The 23,831-nt window shown below is 38.1% G+C and overlaps 1 long non-coding RNA gene and 6 other non-coding genes across 7 annotated transcripts; all 7 read right to left on the bottom strand.

The window, feature by feature from the left end:
• Positions 1-11,128: 11,128 nt before the first annotated feature.
• Positions 11,129-17,122, bottom strand: LOC128641024 (uncharacterized). Its single transcript, XR_008399428.1, has 7 exons — positions 17,056-17,122; positions 16,773-16,874; positions 15,142-15,216; positions 13,931-14,060; positions 12,818-12,894; positions 11,863-11,905; positions 11,129-11,267 (listed from the first exon to the last, which is right to left on the bottom strand). It is a non-coding gene; the product is annotated as an uncharacterized LOC128641024 (long non-coding RNA).
• LOC128641494 (small nucleolar RNA SNORD38) lies at positions 11,672-11,742 on the bottom strand. The gene has a single exon (XR_008399522.1). It is a non-coding gene; the product is annotated as a small nucleolar RNA SNORD38 (small nucleolar RNA).
• LOC128641526 (small nucleolar RNA SNORA35) lies at positions 12,592-12,727 on the bottom strand. The gene has a single exon (XR_008399545.1). It is a non-coding gene; the product is annotated as a small nucleolar RNA SNORA35 (small nucleolar RNA).
• Positions 12,972-13,040, bottom strand: LOC128641493 (small nucleolar RNA SNORD38). The gene has a single exon (XR_008399521.1). It is a non-coding gene; the product is annotated as a small nucleolar RNA SNORD38 (small nucleolar RNA).
• Positions 14,916-15,051, bottom strand: LOC128641527 (small nucleolar RNA SNORA35). The gene has a single exon (XR_008399546.1). It is a non-coding gene; the product is annotated as a small nucleolar RNA SNORA35 (small nucleolar RNA).
• On the bottom strand, positions 15,294-15,366 carry LOC128641495 (small nucleolar RNA SNORD38). The gene has a single exon (XR_008399523.1). It is a non-coding gene; the product is annotated as a small nucleolar RNA SNORD38 (small nucleolar RNA).
• LOC128641486 (small nucleolar RNA SNORD55/SNORD39) lies at positions 16,940-17,016 on the bottom strand. The gene has a single exon (XR_008399514.1). It is a non-coding gene; the product is annotated as a small nucleolar RNA SNORD55/SNORD39 (small nucleolar RNA).
• Positions 17,123-23,831: the final 6,709 nt, after the last annotated feature.

Raw genomic sequence — 23,831 nt, 5'->3', positions numbered from 1 at the left:
GTACTTTTCTACCAAAAACTGCTTCAGAAGAAGAAAATACATCAAAATGGTAGAATTTAGTAAAAGTATGCAAAGAGGACCAAGTTGCTGCTTTGCAAATCTGATCAATCGAAGCTTCATTCCTAAACGCCCAGGAAGTAGAAACTGACCTAGTAGAATGAGCTGTAATCCTTTGAGGCGGAGTTTTACCCGACTCAACATAGGCATGATGAATTAAAGATTTCAACCAAGATGCCAAAGAAATGGCAGAAGCTTTCTGGCCTTTTCTAGAACCGGAAAAGATAACAAATAGACTAGAAGTCTTTCGGAAAGACTTAGTAGCTTCAACATAATATTTCAAAGCTCTAACAACATCCAAAGAATGCAACGATTTCTCCTTAGAATTCTTAGGCTTAGGACATAATGAAGGAACCACAATTTCTCTACTAATGTTGTTGGAATTCACAACTTTAGGTAAAAATTCAAAAGAAGTTCGCAACACCGCCTTATCCTGATGAAAAATCAGAAAAGGAGACTCACAAGAAAGAGCAGATAATTCAGAGACTCTTCTGGCAGAAGAGATCGCCAAAAGGAACAAAACTTTCCAAGAAAGTAATTTAATGTCCAATGAATGCATAGGTTCAAACGGAGGAGCTTGAAGAGCCCCCAGAACCAAATTCAAACTCCAAGGAGGAGAAATTGACTTAATGACAGGTTTTATACGAACCAAAGCTTGTACAAAACAATGAATATCAGGAAGATTAGCAATCTTTCTGTGAAAAAGAACAGAAAGAACAGAGATTTGTCCTTTCAAAGAACTTGCGGATAAACCTTTATCTAAACCATCCTGAAGAAACTGTAAAATTCTCGGAATTCTAAAAGAATGCCAAGAAAAAAGATGAGAAAGACACCAAGAAATATAAGTCTTCCAGACTCTATAATATATCTCTCTGGATACAGATTTACGAGCCTGTAACATAGTATTAATCACAGAGTCAGAGAAACCTCTTTGACCAAGAATCAAGCGTTCAATCTCCATACCTTTAAATTTAAGGATTTGAGATCCTGATGGAAAAAAGGACCTTGCGACAGAAGGTCTGGTCTTAGCGGAAGAGTCCACGGATGGCAAGAGGCCATCCGGACAAGATCCGCATACCAAAACCTGTGAGGCCATGCCGGAGCTACCAGCAGAACAAACGAGCATTCCTTCAGAATCTTGGAGATTACTCTTGGAAGAAGAACTAGAGGCGGAAAGATATAGGCAGGATGATACTTCCAAGGAAGTGATAATGCATCCACTGCTTCCGCCTGAGGATCCCGGGATCTGGACAGATACCTGGGAAGTTTCTTGTTTAGATGAGACGCCATCAGATCTATTTCTGGAAGCTCCCACATTTGAACAATCTGAAGAAATACCTCTGGGTGAAGAGACCATTCGCCCGGATGCAACGTTTGGCGACTGAGATAATCCGCTTCCCAATTGTCTATACCTGGGATATGAACCACAGAGATTAGACAGGAGCTGGATTCCGCCCAAACCAAAATTCAAGATACTTCTTTCATAGCCAGAGGACTGTGAGTCCCTCCTTGATGATTGATGTATGCCACAGTTGTGACATTGTCTGTCTGAAAACAAATGAACGATTCTCTCTTCAGAAGAGGCCAAGACTGAAGAGCTCTGAAAATTGCACGGAGTTCCAAAATATTGATCGGTAATCTCACCTCCTGAGATTCCCAAACTCCTTGTGCCGTCAGAGATCCCCACACAGCTCCCCAACCTGTGAGACTTGCATCTGTTGAAATTACAGTCCAGGTCGGAAGCACAAAAGAAGCCCCCTGAATTAAACGATGGTGATCTGTCCACCACGTTAGAGAGTGTCGTACAATCGGTTTTAAAGATATTAATTGAGATATCTTTGTGTAATCCTTGCACCATTGATTCAGCATACACAGCTGAAGAGGTCGCATGTGAAAACGAGCAAAGGGGATCGCGTCCGATGCAGCAGTCATAAGACCTAGAATTTCCATGCATAAGGCTACCGAAGGGAATGATTGTGACTGAAGGTTTCGACAAGCTGAGATCAATTTTAGACGTCTCTTGTCTGTTAAAGACAGAGTCATGGACACTGAATCTATCTGGAAACCCAGAAAGGTTACCCTTGTCTGAGGAATCAATGAACTTTTTGGTGAATTGATCCTCCAACCATGATCTTGAAGAAACAACACAAGTCGATTCGTATGAGATTCTGCTAAATGTAAAGACTGAGCAAGTACCAAGATATCGTCCAAATAAGGAAATACCACAATACCCTGTTCTCTGATTACAGACAGAAGGGCACCGAGAACCTTTGTAAAAATTCTTGGAGCTGTAGCTAGGCCAAACGGCAGAGCCACAAACTGGTAATGCTTGTCCAGAAAAGAGAATCTCAGGAACTGATAATGATCTGGATGAATCGGAATATGCAGATATGCATCCTGTAAATCTATTGTGGACATATAATGCCCTTGCTGAACAAAAGGCATGATAGTCCTTACAGTTACCATTTTGAACGTTGGTATCCTTACATAACAATTCAATATTTTTAGATCCAGAACTGGTCTGAAGGAATTCTCCTTCTTTGGTACAATGAAGAGATTTGAATAAAACCCCATCCCCTGTTCCAGAACTGGAACTGGCATAATTACTCCAGCCAACTCTAGATCTGAAACACAATTCAGAAATGCTTGAGCTTTCACTGGATTTACTGGGACACGGGAAAGAAAAAATCTCTTTGCAGGAGGTCTCATCTTGAAACTAATTCTGTACCCTTCTGAAACAATGTTCTGAATCCAAAGATTGTGAACAGAATTGATCCAAATTTCTTTGAAAAAACGTAACCTGCCCCCTACCAGCTGAGCTGGAATGAGGGCCGCACCTTCATGTGGACTTAGAAGCTGGCTTTGCCTTTCTAGAAGGCTTGGATTTATTCCAGACTGGAGATGGTTTCCAAACTGAAACTGCTCCTGAGGATGAAGGATCAGGCTTTTGTTCTTTGTTGAAACGAAAGGAACGAAAACGATTATTAGCCCTGTTCTTACCCTTAGATTTTTTATCCTGTGGTAAAAAAGTTCCTTTCCCACCAGTAACAGTTGAGATAATAGAATCCAACTGAGAACCAAATAATTTGTTACCCTGGAAAGAAATGGAAAGTAGAGTTGATTTAGAAGCCATATCAGCATTCCAAGTTTTAAGCCATAAAGCTCTTCTAGCTAAAATAGCTAGAGACATAAACCTGACATCAACTCTGATAATATCAAAAATGGCATCACAGATAAAATTATTAGCATGTTGAAGAAGAATAATAATATTATGAGAATCATGATCTGTTACTTGTTGCGCTAAAGTTTCCAACCAAAAAGTTGAAGCTGCAGCAACATCAGCCAATGATATAGCAGGTCTAAGAAGATTACCTGAACACAGATAAGCTTTTCTTAGAAAGGATTCAATTTTCCTATCTAAAGGATCCTTAAACGAAGTACCATCTGACGTAGGAATAGTAGTACGTTTAGCAAGGGTAGAAATAGCCCCATCAACTCTAGGGATTTTGTCCCAAAATTCTAATCTGTCAGACGGCACAGGATATAATTGCTTAAAAAGTTTAGAAGGAGTAAATGAATTACCCAATTTATCCCATTCTCTGGAAATTACTTCAGAAATAGCATTAGGAACAGGAAAAACTTCTGGAATAACCACAGGAGATTTAAAGACCTTATCTAAACGTTTAGAATTAGTATCAAGAGGACCAGAATCCTCAATTTCTAAAGCAATTAGTACTTCTTTAAGTAAAGAACGAATAAATTCCATTTTAAATAAATATGAAGATTTATCAGCATCAATCTCTGAGACAGAATCCTCTGAACCAGAAGAGTCATCGGAATCAGAATGATGATGTTCATTTAAAAATTCATCTGTAGAAAGAGAAGTTTTAAAAGATTTTTTATGTTTACTAGAAGGAGGAATAACAGACATAGCCTTCTTGATGGATTCAGAAACAAAATCTCTTATGTTATCAGGAACATTCTGAACCTTAGATGTTGACGGAACTGCAACAGGCAATGGTACATTACTAAAGGAAATATTATCTGCATTAACAAGTTTGTCATGACAATTAATACAAACAACAGCTGGAGGAATAGCTACCAAAAGTTTACAGCAGATACACTTAGCTTTGGTAGTTCCAGCACTAGACAGCGATTTTCCTGAAGTATCTTCTGACTCAGATGCAACGTGAGACATCTTGCAATATGTAAGAGAAAAAAACAACATATAAAGCAAAATTGATCAAATTCCTTAAATGACAGTTTCAGGAATGGGAAAAAATGCCAATAAACAAGCTTCTAGCAACCAGAAGCAAAGAAAATTTGAGACTGAAATAATGTGGAGACAAAAGCGACGCCCATATTTTTTAGCGCCAAATAAGACGCCCACATTATTTGGCGCCTAAATGCTTTTTGGCGCCAAAAATGACGCCACATCCAGAACGCCGACATTTTTAGCGCAAAAGGACGTCAAAAATGACGCAACTTCCGGCGACACGTATGACGCCGGAAACAGAAAAGATTTTTTGCGCCAAAAAAGTCCGCGCCAAGAATGACGCAATAAAATGAAGCATTTTCAGCCCCCGCGAGCCTAACAGCCCACAGGGAAAAAAAGTCAAATTTTTAAGGTAAGAAAAAATGAATGATTCAAATGCATTATCCCAAATATGAAACTGACTGTCTGAAAATAAGGAATGTTGAACATCCTGAGTCAAGGCAAATAAATGTTTGAATACATATATTTAGAACTTTATAAACAAAGTGCCCAACCATAGCTTAGAGTGTCACAGAAAATAAGACTTACTTACCCCAGGACACTCATCTACATGTTTGTAGAAAGCCAAACCAGTACTGAAACGAAAATCAGCAGAGGTAATGGTATATAAATAAGAGTATATCGTCGATCTGAAAAGGGAGGTAAGAGATGAATCTCTACGACCGATAACAGAGAACCTATGAAATAGACCCCGTAGAAGATCACTGCTTTCAAAATAGGCAATACTCTCCTCACATCCCTCTGACATTCACTGCACGCTGAGAGGAAAACCGGGCTCCAACCTGCTGCGGAGCGCATATCAACGTAGAATCTAGCACAAACTTACTTCACCACCTCCATAGGAGGCAAAGTTTGTAAAACTGAATTGTGGGTGTGGTGAGGGGTGTATTTATAGGCATTTTGAGGTTTGGGAAACTTTGCCCCTCCTGGTAGGAATGTATATCCCATACGTCACTAGCTCATGGACTCTTGCTAATTACATGAAAGAAATATTTTTTTCTGAGTTACTAAGTGTCACAGAAAATAATGGACTGCACATACGTCAATGCTGAGTAACAGCATGACTTGTCCCACACTGCCAGAGGTCCTCCTTCTCCTCTAGGAATCTGTGGGAACAAACTGGGTCTTAGATAATATCTGCTAAGATCATATTCAGCAGGGCAGCACACAGTCTGGTAGGCACAGAGGGAATGTAGAATCTCCTCAGTTCCCATTGCTGAAAAGCCTGTCGCTTTACCCGAGTAAAATAGCACCCACTGGTACCATTTAAAAATAATAAACTCTTGATTGAAGAATCTAAACTAACACCTCACTTTACCTTTTCGTATCACTAACACAGGCAAAGAGAATGACTGGGGTGGGAGGGAAGGGAGTAGCTTCATATACAGCTCTGCTGTGGTGCTCTTTGCCTCCTCCTGCTGACCAGGAGGCGATATCCCATAAGTAAGGATGAAATCCATGGACTCGTCATCTCTTGTAAAAGAAATCTGACTTAGACCTAAATTCTGTATGTATATATTCTTTGTTATAGGTAATGTCTCCGTTTGACTTTTATAGGTGATGGGATTTTTAACAAAATATTTTTTTAAGGTTAACTTTCTCACAAATTGATTAATGTTAATTAGATGTTCAAACTTATTTAATTCTGATGTGGGGGCAAATGACAATTGTCAGCTGTTAATCACTGATATTAAATTCCTTTGTTAGAGACTTCATTCACCAATTTATTTTTAGTCAGTCTTCTAATTCTTCTTCCTCTATTCCCTCTCTTTTTCCTTTTGGGGGGTCGTGGGTTCTACCTCAACCCACTCCTAAAAAAACTCAGATGTACCTGGTTGGGGGGGATGCTCAATATGCTCATTTAATATGTCAAATCTATTCTGAACTGGGATTCGCCAGTTTTGTTGTGCTGATTTTGTTTTGTTATTAAATTTTCTTTTTTAGGGTTCATTAGTTTCTCTCCCTCTATTGTTATTTCTATTATCCTCATACCATATATACTGTCGCCTATTCTCTGATATTCTCTATATCCATATTTAGAATAGTGGGTTGCACTCCCTAGAGTCAGAATAGTGTTCCCTATTAAGATATGGAAAATCATGCTCCCTATAATTGTAGGGTCTATGACTATTTTCATCCCAATTCTGATTTCTTATATTTCCTATGGGATTCTCCCTTTCCCTGTATTGTTGCCACTACTGGTTCTTTAGTCTCCCTATGAAAGGGTCTTGTTCTCCATATTGTCTAGGCCTCTATTCTCCATACTGTTTATCAAATTTTCAGTTTTATAATGATCTGTTTTCTCTTATCTAGTTCTTGTGATTTTATAGTCAATAATTCTTCCTGTCTATTCTGCGGTATATTTTCTTTACTGAATATATTCTTTTTAGAAATATCCCGATCTTGTAGTCATTCTGATCTCTTAATTGTTCTCCATTTATTAGATCAGTATTTCATTCTCCTAATTTTTGAATGATCTCCCTTTGTTTCCCCTGAAAGTTGGTTTCCTTTGGGTCTAATATAGTTTTAGATTTACTTATCTCCTCAATTTCTTTTGTTGCAATATTTCTTGATTTAATGGTAATCTTAATAAAATCGAGATGCTCTTTCTAGGACAGCAAACCATTCAATTTTTAAGTTTTTCAATTCAAAAGTACAATCTTTCTTTAATATTAAACCACTAGGTATCATCCCTATTTCTACATATTTTTTTCCATAAATTTTAATTCTGTCTTTATTTTCAGCTCTTTAACCCCTTAACGACCGAGGACGTGCAGGGTACGTCCTCAGAAAAAAGGCAGTTAATGCCTGAGAACGTACCCTGCACGTCCTCGGTGTGGAAAGCAGCTGGAAGCGATCCTGCTCGCTTCCAGCTGCTTTCCGGTTATTGCAGTGATGCCTCGATATGGAGGCATCCTGCAATAACCTTAAATGGCCATCCGGTGCAGAGAGAGCCACTCTGTGGCCCTCTCTGCACCGGACATCGGTGGCCGGTAACGTTGGTGGGTGGGAGCTGACTTGGGAGGCGGGTGGGCGGCCATTGATGGGCCGGGTAATGTAGAGGGGGGCGGGGGCGATGGGGGCGCGCACAGGCGCGCGCGTGCACGTCGGGCGGGCACGGGGCGGGTGGGAACCGCTACACTACAGAAAAGACTGTTGTAAAAGTTTGTGTAAATCTTTTTATTTTCTAAACAAACCCAGTCAAAGGTATCTAGGAGGGGGTTGGGGTTTGTTCTTTGGTGGGTAGGGGAGCTACACTACAGAAAATGGGGGATAATAATAATAATAAATAATAAAGCAACTATTTTTTTTTATAAACTGGGTACTGGCAGACAGCTGCCAGTACCCAAGATGGCGGCCATTAAGGCAGAGGGGGAGGGTTAGACAGCTGTTTGGTGGGGGATCAGCCAGGTTGGGGGCTAAGGGGGGCTCCTACACAGCAGCATATGTAAATATGCTTAAAAAAACCCCCAAAAAGCATAAATATATTATTTTAGTACTGGCAGAGTTGCTGCCAGTACTTAAGATGGCGGGGACAATTGTGGGGTGGGGGAGGGAAGGGAGCTGTTTGGGAGGGATCAGGGGGTCTGATGTGTCAGGTGGGAGGCTGATCTCTACACTAAAGCTAAAATTAACCCTGCAAGCTCCCTACAAACTTCCTAATTAACCCCTTCACTGCTAGCTATAATACACGTGTGATGCGCAGCGGCATTTAGCGGCCTTCTAAGTACCAAAAAGCAACGCCAAAGCCATATATGTCTGCTATTTCTGAACAAAGGGGATCCCAGAGAAGCATTTACAACAATTTGTGCCATAATTGCACAAGCTGTTTGTAAATGATTTCAGTGAGAAACCTAAAATTGTGAAAAATTTAACTTTTTTTTTTAATTTGATCGCAATTGGCGGTGAAATGGTGGCATGAAATATACCAAAATGGGCCTAGATCATTACTTGGGGTTGTCTACTACACTAAAGCTAAAATTACCCCAAAAAGCTCCCTACATGCTCCCTAATTAACCCCTTTACTGCTGGGCATAATACCCGTGTGGTGCACAGTGGCATTTAGCATCCTTCTAATTACCAAAAAGCAACACCAAAGCCATGTCTGCTATTTCTGAACAAAGGGGATCCCAAAGAAAAATTTACAATCATTTATGCCATAATTGCACAAGCTGTTTGTAAATAATTTCAGTGAGAAACCAAAAGTTTGTGAAAAAGTGAACGATTTTTTGTATTTGATCGCATTTGGCGGTGAAATGGTGGCATGAAATATACCAAAATTGGCCTAGATCAATACTTTGGGATGTTTACTAAAAAAAATATATACATGTCAATAGATATTCAGGGATTCCTGAAAGATATTAGTGTTCTAATGTAACTAGCGCTAATATTGAAAAAAAATGGTTTGGAAATAGCAAAGTGCTACTTGTATTTATGGCCCTATAACTTACAAAAAAGCAAAGAACGTGTAAACATTGGGTATTTCTAAACTCAGGACAAAATTTAGAAACTATTTAGCATGGGTGTTTTTTGGTGGTTGCAGATGTATAACAGATTTTGGGGGTCAAAGTTAGAAAAAGTGTTTTTTTCCATTTTTTCTCATATTTTATAATTTTTTTTAAAGTAAATTATAAGATATGATGAAAATAATGGTATCTTTGGAAAGTCCATTTAATGGCGAGAAAAACGGTATATAATATATGTGGGTACAGTAAATGAGTAAGAGGAAAATTACAGCTAAACACAAACACCGCAAAAATGTAAAAATAGCCTTGGTCCCAAACGGACAGAAAATGGAAAAGTGCTGTGGTCATTAAGGGGTTAAGTAAATCCTCAAGGTTATTCAAAGTCACACTAGTATTGGCATTTGTATTCAATATTATATCGTCAGACATTGGATTATTAGTGTCCATAGATGCAGCAATTGGCAATAGTAGTGTATCTCTGGTATTAAATATATCCATTTTCTTAGTCTTCCAGATTTTTAATCAAGCAGTTAATAACCACTAGTAATATATAGCACTGTCCACCACTAGTGAGAATAAGCAAAATGCAACAGGTTTGTGTATGACTGATGCTACAACAGAACAGCCAACCTCACTGGCCGCACCTCTCACCAAAAAGTGCAGCAATATGTGAACAAACAAAAACCAGGGAGGAGGTGGCACCTACAATGATTCTTTTAACTCTGTTGATGTTGAGACATTGGGTCCTATTGTGGTATGTAATTCTCAAACAATTGCAAAACAACAACATGAGGTTTATGTTTTGTTAAATTTGCCGATTGTTACATTTGTCACTTGTAATTTTCTCTGGAAACAAATACTTAAAGGGAGGTTCATGGCGGATAGCAATGGATGAGAGGAACTGGTATAGGAAAGTTTAGTGTAGGTTGTATGCATTCCTGAACAGAAGTCTTTAGGGAGTGCTTTCAAAACTAGGGGAGAGTCTTGTTGAGCGAGGTAGAGGGTTCCCGATTCCATAAAACTATACCCTACGATATAAAGAAATTCAGGCGGTTCTAGCCAAGTGAAAAGAGAACTTCATGGTTTGGTAGACTCGTCTATTTAAAACTATTCTTACCAGAATAGTACATTTGTTTGAGTCCTCCCAATTAAAAATTTGTCACCTAGAATAGACCTCTCCAGTCAGACTAACGCCAGCTTCTATGATAGACAGCTGGGGATGTGGCTCCCAACTTAGATTATATGGCAGCATGTCAGGCCCAAAATGCCATACTAGGTAGAAGACAGAGAGATGTGGGCCACATAAGCAGATATAGGGGATATGAGTTACTGGAAGACATAATTTGGGGAGATAAGGGAAAGCAATCAGTCCAATCACAAAGGGATTCTGATATCCAAGTAGACCTTAATACCCCTGAAATACGCAATACATAAGGACTATAGATAAGTGGGAAAGTAAAGGCTTATAGAGTAGCAGCAGAAGTCTCACCTTTCTACAACACCAACAGAAATTAGATTTAGATGATAAAGTAAAATCGAAAGTTTAAAGTTACATGCATTATTTGAAACAATTTTTATTGGACTTAACCGTCTCTTTAAATTGAGACATTGCCAGATAACTAGACTTTGAGAACTGGGACAAGACTTTAAATTCCTGTAAGGGACTCTTTAGCACAAATTGGAAAGAAACAATTCATAAAGACATTTTAGATGTTACTTTGACACCAAAGCAAACTGTTCACTTAGTAAAAGGAGGCTCTAGAAACTGCTAGAGGATGGTTGATCTTGTATACATGTGGTGGGAATGTCCCAGTTAGTAATTCGCCTAAAAATTTGGAAAGTTTCTGCAAAATTAAGCTAACTACATATTGTAATACTGAATACTCCAAAACCACACAGACCCACCTGTAGAAGTAGGGACTATGTGTGAAGGGAGGCTGAAGACATTCAGAGGGAAATTACTAATTCTAAGTACAGAGATTGACACATTATGAAGAGTAAGAATCTATTAAGACTCCAAAAAAATTGTTTCTTTTATTCTTGATTTATTTTCAATGTCATGCGTTTGTTATTCTGTTTGCAGTTATACCTCACTTCTAAAAAGGCAATTGAACTGGATTTATATGATAGCGATCTAGAGGCACTCCGGACCTCCAAGATTTCTCACTAGGCTTTGATGAGCTAGTCTGGTCCTGCCAATACTAGAAGCACATCCAGGTTGTAAGAAATTAAGACTCAGAACTTTAGATTTATACAAGAAATCCCTGTATAATATTTAGTACAATTGATTTAAAGATAAAGTAAATAAAAAAAAATTAAAAAACTCAGATTTGCTTTGTTTTTTTATTGTTCAGCCAATAAACCTTTATTTACAAATAAGTTTCACAAATTAAAATTGCAGATATTACTTGATTCCTGTCAACTTTAAAATCCATGACCAGTGCCAACAGCCATGCCTCAAATTACACCTGTAAAAAGAGTAGAGAAGTTACATTAAAACCCAAGAAATCCTGGAAGATTAATACAGACCTAGCATAAAGCTTAAAGGGATACTAAACACAAATTGTCACTGTCACGGATAGAGCATGCATTTAAAGCAGCTTTCTAATTTACTCCTACTATCAATTTCTTTGTTCTCTTAGTATCTATTTGAAAATGCAGGAATGAAAGCTTTGGGCCTGGCCCAGTTTAGGTTCAGAACCTGGGTTGTGCTCGTTTATTAAATGGCTAATTGGACCGGCTCTAAAGCTTTCATTCCTGCTTTTTCAAATAAAGGTATCAAGTGAACTAGAAAAATTAGGAGTAATATAAAGTTGCATGCTGAACCCAAATCATGAAATACATTTGGTTTTAGTATACTATAATGTGTGAACTACCTCAGCAACCACATTATCATCGCTTATCATTCAGTAGCAGAACTGGACAAAGTTGTCATCCTAGGAAGGTCACACATCTCAGGCTATAACTAAAGGCTAATTCAAATCCCATCACTGTAGGATAAATTCTACTTTGCCAAGGCCAGCAAGGCACATGCAGTCTGAAATGGTAATAAAATATTCTTACCATGCACAAGGTTAAGAGCTGTTCTTCAAATAAAGACAAGTCCCTGTAAAAAGATAGGATTAAAATATAATTAGAGCTAGATACACGAAGGAACCAATCAGCAACATTCACACAAATGTAATGTGAACTAAAATGCGAACACACTTAAACTACTTTACTGAACATAGTATTTAAAGGGTAGTTAGTGTTCAATTTACAGCTGAATTTATGACCAATGCCGATTAGATGTGTCAGTTTCTGCTCTGGACCAGCGGTGATCTGTGGGCCCAAAGCAGAACATTAACGTCTTTGTGGGGTTAAGCCACATTATGGTGTCACTAATGTTAAAATTACATGCTCTTAACAGATTGCTCAAGCAATACATAAAACTTCAGTTAAACGTAAAGAGTAAATTGAACACTAGAAAATTTTCACTAGTAGCTTTACATAACCCTACAGTTAAAAGGGACAGTCCTGTTGTGAAAAGCAGCTGTCTAAAGTGGCTATGAAAAGGCAGAAAGTTATGTTTAAATGTTATAAGCTATAATATAAATGTTGCTTGTACAAAGCTGTGGAATGTGTAGTAAAGGTATTCTCTATATTAGAGAAACAAATTTGTGTTTTATGTTTCTTTAACTCTGCCAAGTGCCAACTTAGAATTAGATCTGCTGGCAATTAAACAAAGTACCTTGGAAAATCCATTTGCAGCGTAAAAGGAAACAGTTTGATGCAACAAGTCTAAAATCTGCAGCCTGTACCCAGCTATCGGAAGGGTCAGATCACAATAGGACCTGGTCTTTCTGCAAGAAGGGACGTTATTCTAGCACTGGTATAAGCCCCCAAAGTCAAGAGAAGGACTAAGGAGACACTCTAGAGCACAGTGCCTGTAACCTCTTATGCAAAAATTGATTTCGAGTCATTTGCAGAGATGATAGGAACTAGAGAGTGGCAAAAAACAGATGAAGTAAGAACTCACCATAGTTTCAGACAGGATGTAGGCAATACATTCTTTGTCACATCTTCATTGTGCCTTTAAATCAAGGAAACCAATTACTGAAAAAAAAAAGAATTTTAAACAAACATTTTCTAGCAAACCAAAGTAAACAAGAGACCTTAGTGTACATAAAATCTTCCTCAGTAACCACAGTATCATCACTTATCATTCAGTAGCAGAACTGGACAAGGTTATCATCATAAGAAGATTGTGTTTGCAATGCAAGTCAGGACTTTCAATGTTCTGAGAAGATGAGAAAAGTTTCTACCAAGATCTATTAAAAAAAAAAAACCCTAACGTTTCTGGTTTCTCTTACTAAAAATATAATCGTAAAGTGCAAACTAACAGTGTTTAGTGTTAAACTGGCAATTGTGCTATAAAATGACTAAAGATGGTTTAGTCCTTGCAAATGTGTTAGCTGAGCAGCAATACACTACCGGAAATATCTTAACAGATTTCATCCATCAATAAGGCATACATGTGTAGCCACCAATCACCAGTAAGCTTCCAGTAGAACACAAGTAATTAAGGGGATACTAAAACCATTTTTTAAATTTCAAAATTCAGAGAGCATGCAGTTTTAAGCAGCCTTTTAATTACTTTTATTTTTTCTTCATTCTCTTTGTATCTTTATTTCAAAAGGCAGGAATGAAAGCTTTGAGGCCGGCCCAGTTTAATTTCAGAACCTGTTTGCGCTTGTTAATTGAATGGCTAATTGTAGCCACCAATCAGCAAGCACTACCCAGGGCGCTGAACCAAACATGGACCAGCTCTAAAGCTTTAATTCCTCCTTTTTAAAATAAAGATATCAAGAGAACAAAAATGTGGAGTAAATTTAAAGTTGCATGCTCTCTGAATCATGAAACATTTGAGTTTAGTATCTTTTTAAGTAATCTATAAAATATTTTTGAACTGTCAGCAACCACATCACTGCTTATTCAGTAGCAGAAATGGATAAAGTTATAGGAAGATCACACATCTCAGGCTAAAGCTAAAGGCTAATTCAGACCCTATCACTGTAGGATAAAATTTTACTTTGCTAAAGCCAGCATGGCACATGCAGTCAGAAATGGTAATAAGAAAATGTAAGCTTACCTGATAAATTTATTTCTTTTTTGACACGAGTCCACAGATCATCTTAATTCCTAATGGATATTCACCTCCTGGTCAGGAGTAGCAGAGCAGTTAAATAGCTCCTCCCTTCCACTCCAGTCATTCTCTTTGCCTAGGTTAAGTGCAAGGAGGTGGTAAATTTAGGTGTTTAAAATAAATAAACTCTTGATTAAAGAATCTTTTCTAAGTAGTACAAGATTGTGCTGCTTTGTTCTAGGGTGTAGCCGTAGTCCATTGGTGGCTTTAGAGCAATGGGAACTTGTGGAACATAATTCTCACTGCACCTCCCATGTAATTTCTGCTGCCCTTAAGAACTAGATACAAAGGAACCAATCAGCAACATTTATACAAAAACATAATGTGAACTAAAATGCTAATACACCTAAACTACTTTACAAGACAGGGCAATTATGTGTTCAGCTGTAAATCGAACACCGACTAATGACAATTGGATGTCAGTTTCTGCTCTGGACTAGCAGTGATCTGCAGGTCCAAAGCAGAACATTAAAAGCCACTACGGTGTCACTAATGTTAACATTACATGCTCTAACAGATTAGAGCTCATAAGGCTGTTTTTTGAAACGTTTGGTTTCAATGTTAAAAGCTTTAATATAAAAGTTGATTGTGCAAAGCTGGGGTATGGGTAGCAAATACATTATATTTTAGACAAATTTGTGTTTTATGTCCCTTTAACTCTGCCAAAACCCATAACTTTATAGACAGGTAATGCAGAGATGCATGGCTGACAGCACTGCCTGTGTGCAGTTTTATCTACATTACAGGTTTCCATGAAGGATTAATAAAGGTTCTTATACCTTAAACTGAGGCTCACTGGTTTTCTTCAAGTTTGAGGTAATGCAGAGTGCCAACTTAGAATGAGATGTGCTGGCAATTAAACAAAGTACCTTGGAAAGGCCATTTGCAGCATAAAAAGAAACTGTTTGATGCATCAAGTCTAAAATCTGCAGCCTGTACCCAGCTATCGGAAGGGTCAGATCACAATAGGACCTGGTCTTTCTGCAAGAAGGGACGTTATTCTAGCACTGGTATAAGCCCCCAAAGTCAAGAGAAGTACTAAGGAGACACTCTAGAGCACAGTGCTTGTAACCTCTTATGCTAAAATGGATTTCGAGTCATTTGCAGAGATGATAGGAACTAGAGAGTGGCAAAAAACAGATGAAGTAAGAACTCACCATAGTTTCAGACAGGATGTAGGCAATACATTCTTGGTCACATCTTCATTGTGCTTTTAAAAAGGAAACCCATTACTGAAAAAAAAGAATTAAAGATTTTCTAGCAAACCAAACTAAACAAGAGACCTTAGTGTACATAAAATCTTCCTCAGTAACCACAGTATCATCACTTATCATTCACTTATCATTCAGTAGCAGAACTGGACAAGGTTATCATCATAAGAAGATTGTGTTTGCAATGCAAGTCAGGACTGGCAATTGTGCAATAAAATGACTAAAGATGGTTTAGCCCTTGCAAATTTGTTAGCCGAGCAGCAATACACTACCAGAAATATCTTAACAGTTAACAACCATCAAATGTGTGTAGCCACCAATCATATATACAGAATACAATTTTAAACATCCCAGTTTACTTCTATTATCCAATTTGCATAATTCTCTAGATATGCTTTGTTGATGAAATAGCAATACACATGGGTGAACCAATCACATGAGGCAAATATGTGCACTCACCAATCAGAAGCTATTGAGACTATCTAGATATGCTTTGCGGGAAAAAATATCAAGAGAATGAAGCAAATTAGATAAGTAGTAAATTAGAAAGTTGTTTAAAATGGCACTCTGAATCACGAAAGAAAAAAAAAGTGGGCTTAATGTCCCTTTAAGTGCTAATGACGGCTCTGAGCCATCACAGAGTTTCCCACTCAAGTGCTAATGACAGCTTAGAGCCGTCACTAGCACTCCCAACTTGAGGGAGATCTGGGGGCTCCCACCCCGGCAATTGTGCCTGTAGAGTGACAGGCATCACAGGGGCTTCCCGTTTTGCATGATGACATCACTTTGCAACTTTATTTATACTTAACAATGTTAAGTATAGGAGCAGGGGTCGTGCTGCTTAGAAGCCTGTATCTCAGCAGCTACAGAGCCCCCCCAAGACCCACCGTTGGAAAGGTAATCGCCTAGCCTTTCAGTGTAAGTTTTGGGGGTCTGAATATATATATATATATATATATATATATATATATATATATATATATATATATATATATATATATACATACATACATACATACACATACACACACACTATATTCAAAAAAATAATCTTAGCACCCAGGTGGGAAAATGCTTAGCACTCAAATGGTTAAGAAGCTTTCTAGTTTACTCCTATTTTTGCTTCATTTTTTGGTATTTTTGTTTGAAAAGCAGGAATTCAAGAATTAAAGCTTAGGAGCCAGTCCATTTTAGATTCAGCACCTGGGTAGCACTTGCAGATTGGTGCAAAATGTAGTCACCAAATCAGCAAACACTAATTAGGGTGCTGAACCTAAAATGAGCCAGCTCCTTAAGTTTCATTCCTGCTTTTTACAATAAAGTTAAAAAGAAAACCAAGTAATTAGAAAGTTGCAGGCTCTATAAGAATCAAAATAAATTAGTGTAATTAGTATCCCTTTAAGAGCAAATTACTTTAACCACGTGCATTAAACTCAGTAATATACAAGCAAAAGCACAGCCATAAAGTTACCAATTTTCTTTAAAATCGTTTAAATAGAAACATTTGTCAGGGTAACACATTTCCAAGCTGCAGAAAAATCATAGTATCACAACGGATACAGTTGAGGATATCTTACCGACTCTGTGTCCGGTGCATCATGTATCGGACGCGTGTCCTTACAGCATTGCTCCGCACATGTAGAATACAGGCACAGCACAGACAGCCTCTCCCCGGGTCCCTGTAACACAAGAGAAGTATATGAAGCGACAGTAGAGACGCGTGACAAATACAGGCTGCGGGTGACGAGCGCTCAGCTCTCCAAGGTATCTCCTCACAGGTATTCAGGAGTTTACAGCAATAAAATAGCTTCATCATTCGCGCTCAGCTAGGAGTATCAACCGCCTTAGCAAGACACTTACCACATAGCAATGCAAGCACCACGTTATCACCCGCAAACACGAGCTGGAAAAGGAATATGAACGCGCTGCGCGCTTCTTTTATACCCTGCACATCTCGCGACATCTCGTGTCCGTAATCCCTAGGCCACCAGTTGTTTGAGGTTGGATTTATATGACGTCATCACACATCGCCTTTTATATTTGATGCTTATTTTCTCATTAATTAACTCAGCAGAGAGTGATACAGATAGAGACAAAAATGGCACGAAGTAAAATAGCGGGGGAGGGGGGGGCTTTTGTGTAAAGATTCTTCTTTGTTCCAGACCCCATTTTCAATATGCTGCAATTTACCTCCATGTATTTGCAGTTTACTTTTTTGGCTTCTCTAGGCAGTGTGGGACACCAAGAGATGTTAACCACAGTCTGAAATTGTTTTCCCTTGATCTGTTTCCAATTAATTGATATACAAGCAGCAGAGTATACAACGTATGACACATTTTTGTATGTGAACTTGCTGATTTTGTTCTTTTACACCACAATGCATAAAATTGTCTTAGCTGTAAGTGAACATTTTTAAAGTGAAAGTAAATCCTAGCACTATATTGAAACAAATAAAGGGGCTTTCATTAATGAAGTATAAGATACTTCATGTAGAAACCTCCTTTATTTGATTCAATCGATCGCCGTTCTTAGATCTTACAGTAGCGCATGGCTAAAAAAAAATTTGGCTAAGAGGTGAATAGCCGTGTGGTAAATCCGGCTCCCATGGGCACCAATCCGTATTTACCGCACAGCTATTGGCTTTTTTTTAGCCGTGGGCCGCTGTAAGATCTAAGAACGGCGATCGATTGAATCAAATAAAGGAGCTTTCTACATGAAGTATCTTATACTTCATGAATGAAAGTCCCCTTTATTTGTTTCAATAGCCAATCCTAGCGTTTGTACAACGCTAGGATTTACTTTCACTTTAAGTGGCAGCACTAAGAATTAGACAAGATTTGAGGCAAGCTAAATATTTTCATTTCAAAAACAATCTTTTGCACTTAAAGGGACATTAAACACTTGTCATTAGGGTTTTTTTTTTTAGTCATAATGCTGTTTTAGTTTTTAAAATGCAAATTGCATTTTTTTTTATTATAGGTGTTCCTATTTTTTTTTTTTTACATTTACTTGTGCTTTGTTCCTGCTCCCTGACAAATCTGTGCAGACATAGTGGAAGTCTGTGCTTATTGCTGTGAGCGTGCACGCATGTAGACATTGCTCTCACAGCATAAGTAAAAAACTTCTGCTGCTATAACATTTGCAGGGATTATCTTTAGCTTTTTTTTTTTTGCACAATAATAGATTTTTAAGCAGCATCAGCTATTGATGGCTATATAGCTAATACAATTACATTTATTATTTCAAGTTTAATTTATGCATTCTATTTATTCATTCCTATGTGCACATTTAAAATATTTTTTCCCTCTGGTGAGAAGGGAAAATTAATTCTTGTGGTGCAAGGGAAAGAGGGATGGGTAGGGATCTGTCGCCCAACACACTGTTACAGCCCAGCGAGGCAGCTGCTGTGTCCTAATCATGTCTGCTGTCTGAAACAATAAGCTGTGTGCCGCCCTTCTTACCCCTCACCTTTCTCTCCAAGCTCCCGTTCAAGCCATACATTATTTTGCTTTCCTATGCCTGTCAGAGTCTGTGCTGATCGGACCCTATGCAAATCTGTTGCATTCCTAGGCTCTGATTTGCGGCTCTGCCCGGCAGCTCACACTCTCTGTGCTCGCATGTGATAGGGAATAGGCATTAGGAAGATCAGAGCAGATACTGTAGGGAAAGCTTTGTTTGACTTTTGTTAGGGGTAGGGAAAGGTTAGCCAAAGAATGTAGTCTTCTGTTCCGTACACAACAGGGATAAACGACCAGACAGAGACAGCCAAGCACTGCAGTGTAAGTTTTATGTGGCTGCAAATTACCCTTTTCTCCGTAGATTCTTACAGCTATTCGGTCCAAAAAATCTTCAGAGAAAGTAAATTCTGACAAGACGGTCCTCTAACACACCTGTCATTCAGTAACATCGGCTCCACTGAATGTATGAAGCTTGTTCACAAGGTTGCTGAGTACGAGCCTCATAGATTCTGTGGAGACTGCTCTCTTTGTATTTGCGGTAGTGGAAATGGGTTTCGCACATCACGTGGCAGGCATCAGCTTTAACGTGCGTTACAAGATGGTGGCGATCATTACTTTTAATAGGCGGTGGTTTAGGTAAGTATTTGAAACAGAAATAACTATGAAAAGGGTAATAAAAAAAGGGAAAAACACAATAAAGATGCAAATCAGTAACTATTTTATAAAAAAAAAAAACCGTAATATGAGAAACCAGAAAGTGTTTAGGGTCCATTTAATATTCTGCTATGTTTTCAGGACTGCATTTCCTTTCAACAATCTTATGTTTATTGAACAGGCATGCTCATACCTTACCCTTCTCCTCATGCAGTTTATATATGCCCCTCTCTCCTTACCTTAGCTCTCATGAACTACTTACTATTTTAAAATCTATGTCACTAAACTGCACCACCTCACAGAAATACTTCCTAATATGGTACTAGAGATATACTCATGTTTAGTATGAAAATACACTAAATAGTATTATATGGTCCCACACATGCTGAACATATAATTTATTAATATCAGAAAAATCGTGAGTATATTAAATATACATTTGAAGATATATCGTAAACTGTATTTACTGTTAGCAATATTGATAATGGGTCTGCATTTCTAGGTGTCTTCTGCCCCCTAGTGTACTAAAACTGGTATGAAACTAATAAACCAATGAAATGTTCAGATCCAAGGGCCAATCAGAGACAGCACCGGAAAGGGCGTATCCAAATATTCACCAATGATTAAGAAAAGAAGCAGGGTTTATCACTTGATAAAAGCTCATGCAATAGGAGAGAAAGGGTCTTTTGGGCTTTTGCTGGAATTTTGACTGACTCAGAACAAGCTTGGGCCTAACTTTCTTTATCCATTATTGAGGTGAACTGGATTTATCTGAAAAAGCTGAACTTCAAATTGGTTTATTTGGTGATGTATATGATTGCTCTATATTTTTAATGTTTCAAATCAAAGGTATTCTAAAGCTATAATTAGATTGCAGCTGGTAATTTAAAGAGCATATTTGGTGTTTTAAGTTTATATCCATAGTCCTGTGTAAATTAGAATCAGTCATATTTAATGCTAAGTAATTTATTTGCTAGACAGGATTTTGCACTACAGATTTATAAGTCAGTTATTATTGTGAACTCTTTCAGAACTGTACATAAATTGGTTATTGTGGTTAAATCAATGGTAGTTATTAATTAAGCACTGTTAAGTTAGCGGTCCATATTTTATTATGGTATTTTAATGCGATTTATTGTGAGTAAAGGTTAATTTTAAAGATATATTTTTATGATCTGTTATATAGAATATAGTAACGGAATAAGCGTGTATAATTGATTCATAATCTAGTTTCTAAATAAATATAATTGAAGGTGTTTAACAATTGAACTAATCTAGAACAAATTAATAAATATTACATTTTTAATTGTTACGTATATACATTTTATTGGTTCGCAGCTGCTGAAATAAGTACACCAACATTTTCTTGGAGGTTATTGCTAAGATAATAATAAATCATAATTTTATAACCTCGTATATACCGACACCCTGTTGACGGCATCCCAATTTCCCCATCGCCCCAAGTCCGCTGCCTCAGAGTTACTTGACTCAAATCTATCCTTCGTTCCCCATATCCAATAGCTTTCTACATCCTGCCACAACCATCAATGCAATATTTCTAAGATTCAACCTTTTCTGAGCGCCATCACCACAAAGCAAATAATCCACTCCCTTGTTATTTCCTGACTTATCTACTGCAATAACCTACTTACTGGCCATCCTCTTTTCCGCCTCTCTCCCCTTCAATCCATCCTAAGTGCCTCTGCCAGTCTGATGCACCTTTCCTGTTGCTCTATCTGCTGCACCTCTCTGCGAGTCCCTTCATTGGCTTCCCATTCACAGCAGAATTAAATTCAAAATTCTCACCCTTACATACAAAGCTCTCACCAACGCCACTCCCCTCTACCTATCCTCTCTAATAAACAAATATACTCCAGCCTGCCCGCTTAGATCCAACAATGACCTGCTCCTTACATCCTCGACTATCACCTCTTCTCATGCTAAACTGCAGGACTTCTGTCATGCAGTACCTACCTTCTGGAACACTCTCCCTCGTGCTGTCAGGCTTTGCCCTAATCTTTCTTCCTTTAAATGCTCTCTGAAGACTTTTCTGTCCAGAGAAGCCTACCACCCAACTCAATAATAAATTAATTTCATTTACCTAACATTTCCCTCATCAAACTCTGTATTAACATCTTTCTCAATCTTGTAGTCCTCACCTCCTGTTTCTCAACCTCCTACCCTTCTAGATTGTAAGTTCCCACAGGAATAGGGCCCTCAATCCCTCCTGTATGTGTTTGTAAATGTTTTCCTGTCTATTACAAGTTTTATATTGTTTTATTTAAATAAATTGTATACTTTGACAGCGCTGCAGAATATGTTGGTGCTTCATAAATAAAGTATAATAATAATAAAAAATAATAATAATAATTGGTTTGAGCTTGCAGAGAAATCATATCGCCTTAGTGAACTACTTTTTGTACACACAAATGCTTCCTTATATCTGTTTTCATACCAAAAACCGATATGTTAGAACAATTTAAAATTATAATTTTATCGTTTATCTCTCCTACCCCCCCCCCACACACACACACACACTGCAGGTGTAATTTATTCTGCTGGCTATGTTTACACAGCTTTCTTTTCTATAGCCTATACTTAAAGGGACATAATACTCATATGCTAAATCACTTGAAACTGATGCAGTTTGTATAACTGTAAAAAGCTGACAGGAAAATATCACCTGAGCATCTCTATGTAAAAAAGGAAGATATTTTACCTCACAACTTCCTTGGCTCAGCAGAGTAAGTTCTGTGCAAAAGGTTTTACTCAGTTACTGCCCAGCTGCAGGTAAAAAAAAATGAAGAAATGAACAGCAGCCAATCAGCATCAACAGTGCTGAGGTCATGAACTCTTTTACTGTGATCTCATGCGAGTTAAGTGAAAGATTTCATTGTAAACTTCCTTACACTGAATATGGAAATAAGATGAGAGTGCACGTAAGCTCGCTCCTTCCGCTGTCCCAGGACAGACATACTGATTTGCTGCTTAGAAGTCCTTTACAATGGGAGGTGGCTACTGAGAAACTTTTGAGGTAAAATATATTTCTTTTTTACATAGAGATGTTCAGGTGATATTTTCTAGTCAGCTTTTTACAGCTATGCTGCATCACTTTCAAGTATTTAAATATTTGGGTATTATGGCCCTTTAAGTATAGGTACGGATTCCACGGGTAAAATCAGCTAACAAAATGTACACAATCTTTTTATATTTACATGTTTTTGGTCACCAGCTCCTACTGATCATGTGCAAAACTTAACAGAATATATGTATATGCATATGCATTTGTGATTGGCTGATGGCTGTCACATGATGCAGTGGGAGTGGAAATAGACATAACTCTGAAATTTGTCAGAAAAAAAAATCTACTGCTCATTTGAAGTTCAGACTAAGTGCTATTGCATTGTCTTTTTATCATGCATTAGTTGTTTATGCAAATCTGTTGTATTTACTGGTCCTTTAAGTAGGTTTGCTACTGTGTCCACTTTCCCGACCATGGTACATCTGAGAAGCTGCTTCTCCTACCAGACACCCATGGGCCACTGCCCACAAAGTACTTACCTCCCTGTACTGGAAAGCCTGGGAGGTAGTGTATGTGAAAGGGAAGACAGGCTGAGCACTCTAGAAAATAATGTATTGTATAATAGTACAGTAGATGAATGATTTGAATTGTTTATTTTTACTTCTGACCACTTGACCCCACCACTGGGCCACTCAAGCATTACCCAGCTTCATGGCACCTTTACTTCCCAGGAAACGTTGGGAAGTATGCAGCATTTAATCTTCACCTAAAAAAAATCTACAAAATGAAAGTCTTGACAGGCAGTGACCAAAATTCACTTAAAGACATCTACAGTTACCATTTTCTGTATTATTTTATGCAGATGACTTATGAAAGCATGGAGGGATGAATGAGATTTAGTGAATCTGCAGACTGAATAACACTGGAAGTAGAGAAGCTAGAAAAGCCCTTTAGTTCATTGTGCCCAGTGTTTAGTAATGGCAAGCACCAGTGAGGAACAAGGGGCTGCCAACTCATATGGAAGCAAGGGTATGTACTCTATGGGTATAGATCTACTTCCAGGCCATCACAGCTGATCATATTCCTGGAAAACAGAATCATTAACCCCTTAAGGACCAGCGACGTACCCTGTATGTCACTGGTCTTTTTTTGGGACTTGATTGTTTTATAGCGCGGTCTTGCCACCAGCGTTAAGACTGCTGTATTCCACAAAGCCTGCTGGAGGGAGGGCATTAATAGCGTGTTCTTGTTAGACTTGTGCTATTATGTCCTGAAAAAAACCCTTAACGACCAGTGACATACAGGGTACATTGTGGTCATTAAGGGGTTAAAGGGTCATGATACCCAAATTTTAAAACACTTGAAAGTGATGCAGCATAGTTGTAAAAAGCTGAAAATAGAAATGTTTAGGTGATATTTTCTATGTAAAAAAGAAAGATATTTTACCTCAAAAAATTCCTCAGTAGCCACATCCCATTATAAAGGACTTCTAAGCAACAAAT

This window comes from Bombina bombina, chromosome 10 (genome assembly GCF_027579735.1).
Source record: "Bombina bombina isolate aBomBom1 chromosome 10, aBomBom1.pri, whole genome shotgun sequence".
NCBI classification, from domain to species: Eukaryota; Metazoa; Chordata; class Amphibia; order Anura; family Bombinatoridae; genus Bombina; species Bombina bombina.
The sequence above is the reverse complement of the archived record's forward strand: the minus strand, read 5'-3'. Positions and strand labels throughout refer to the sequence as shown.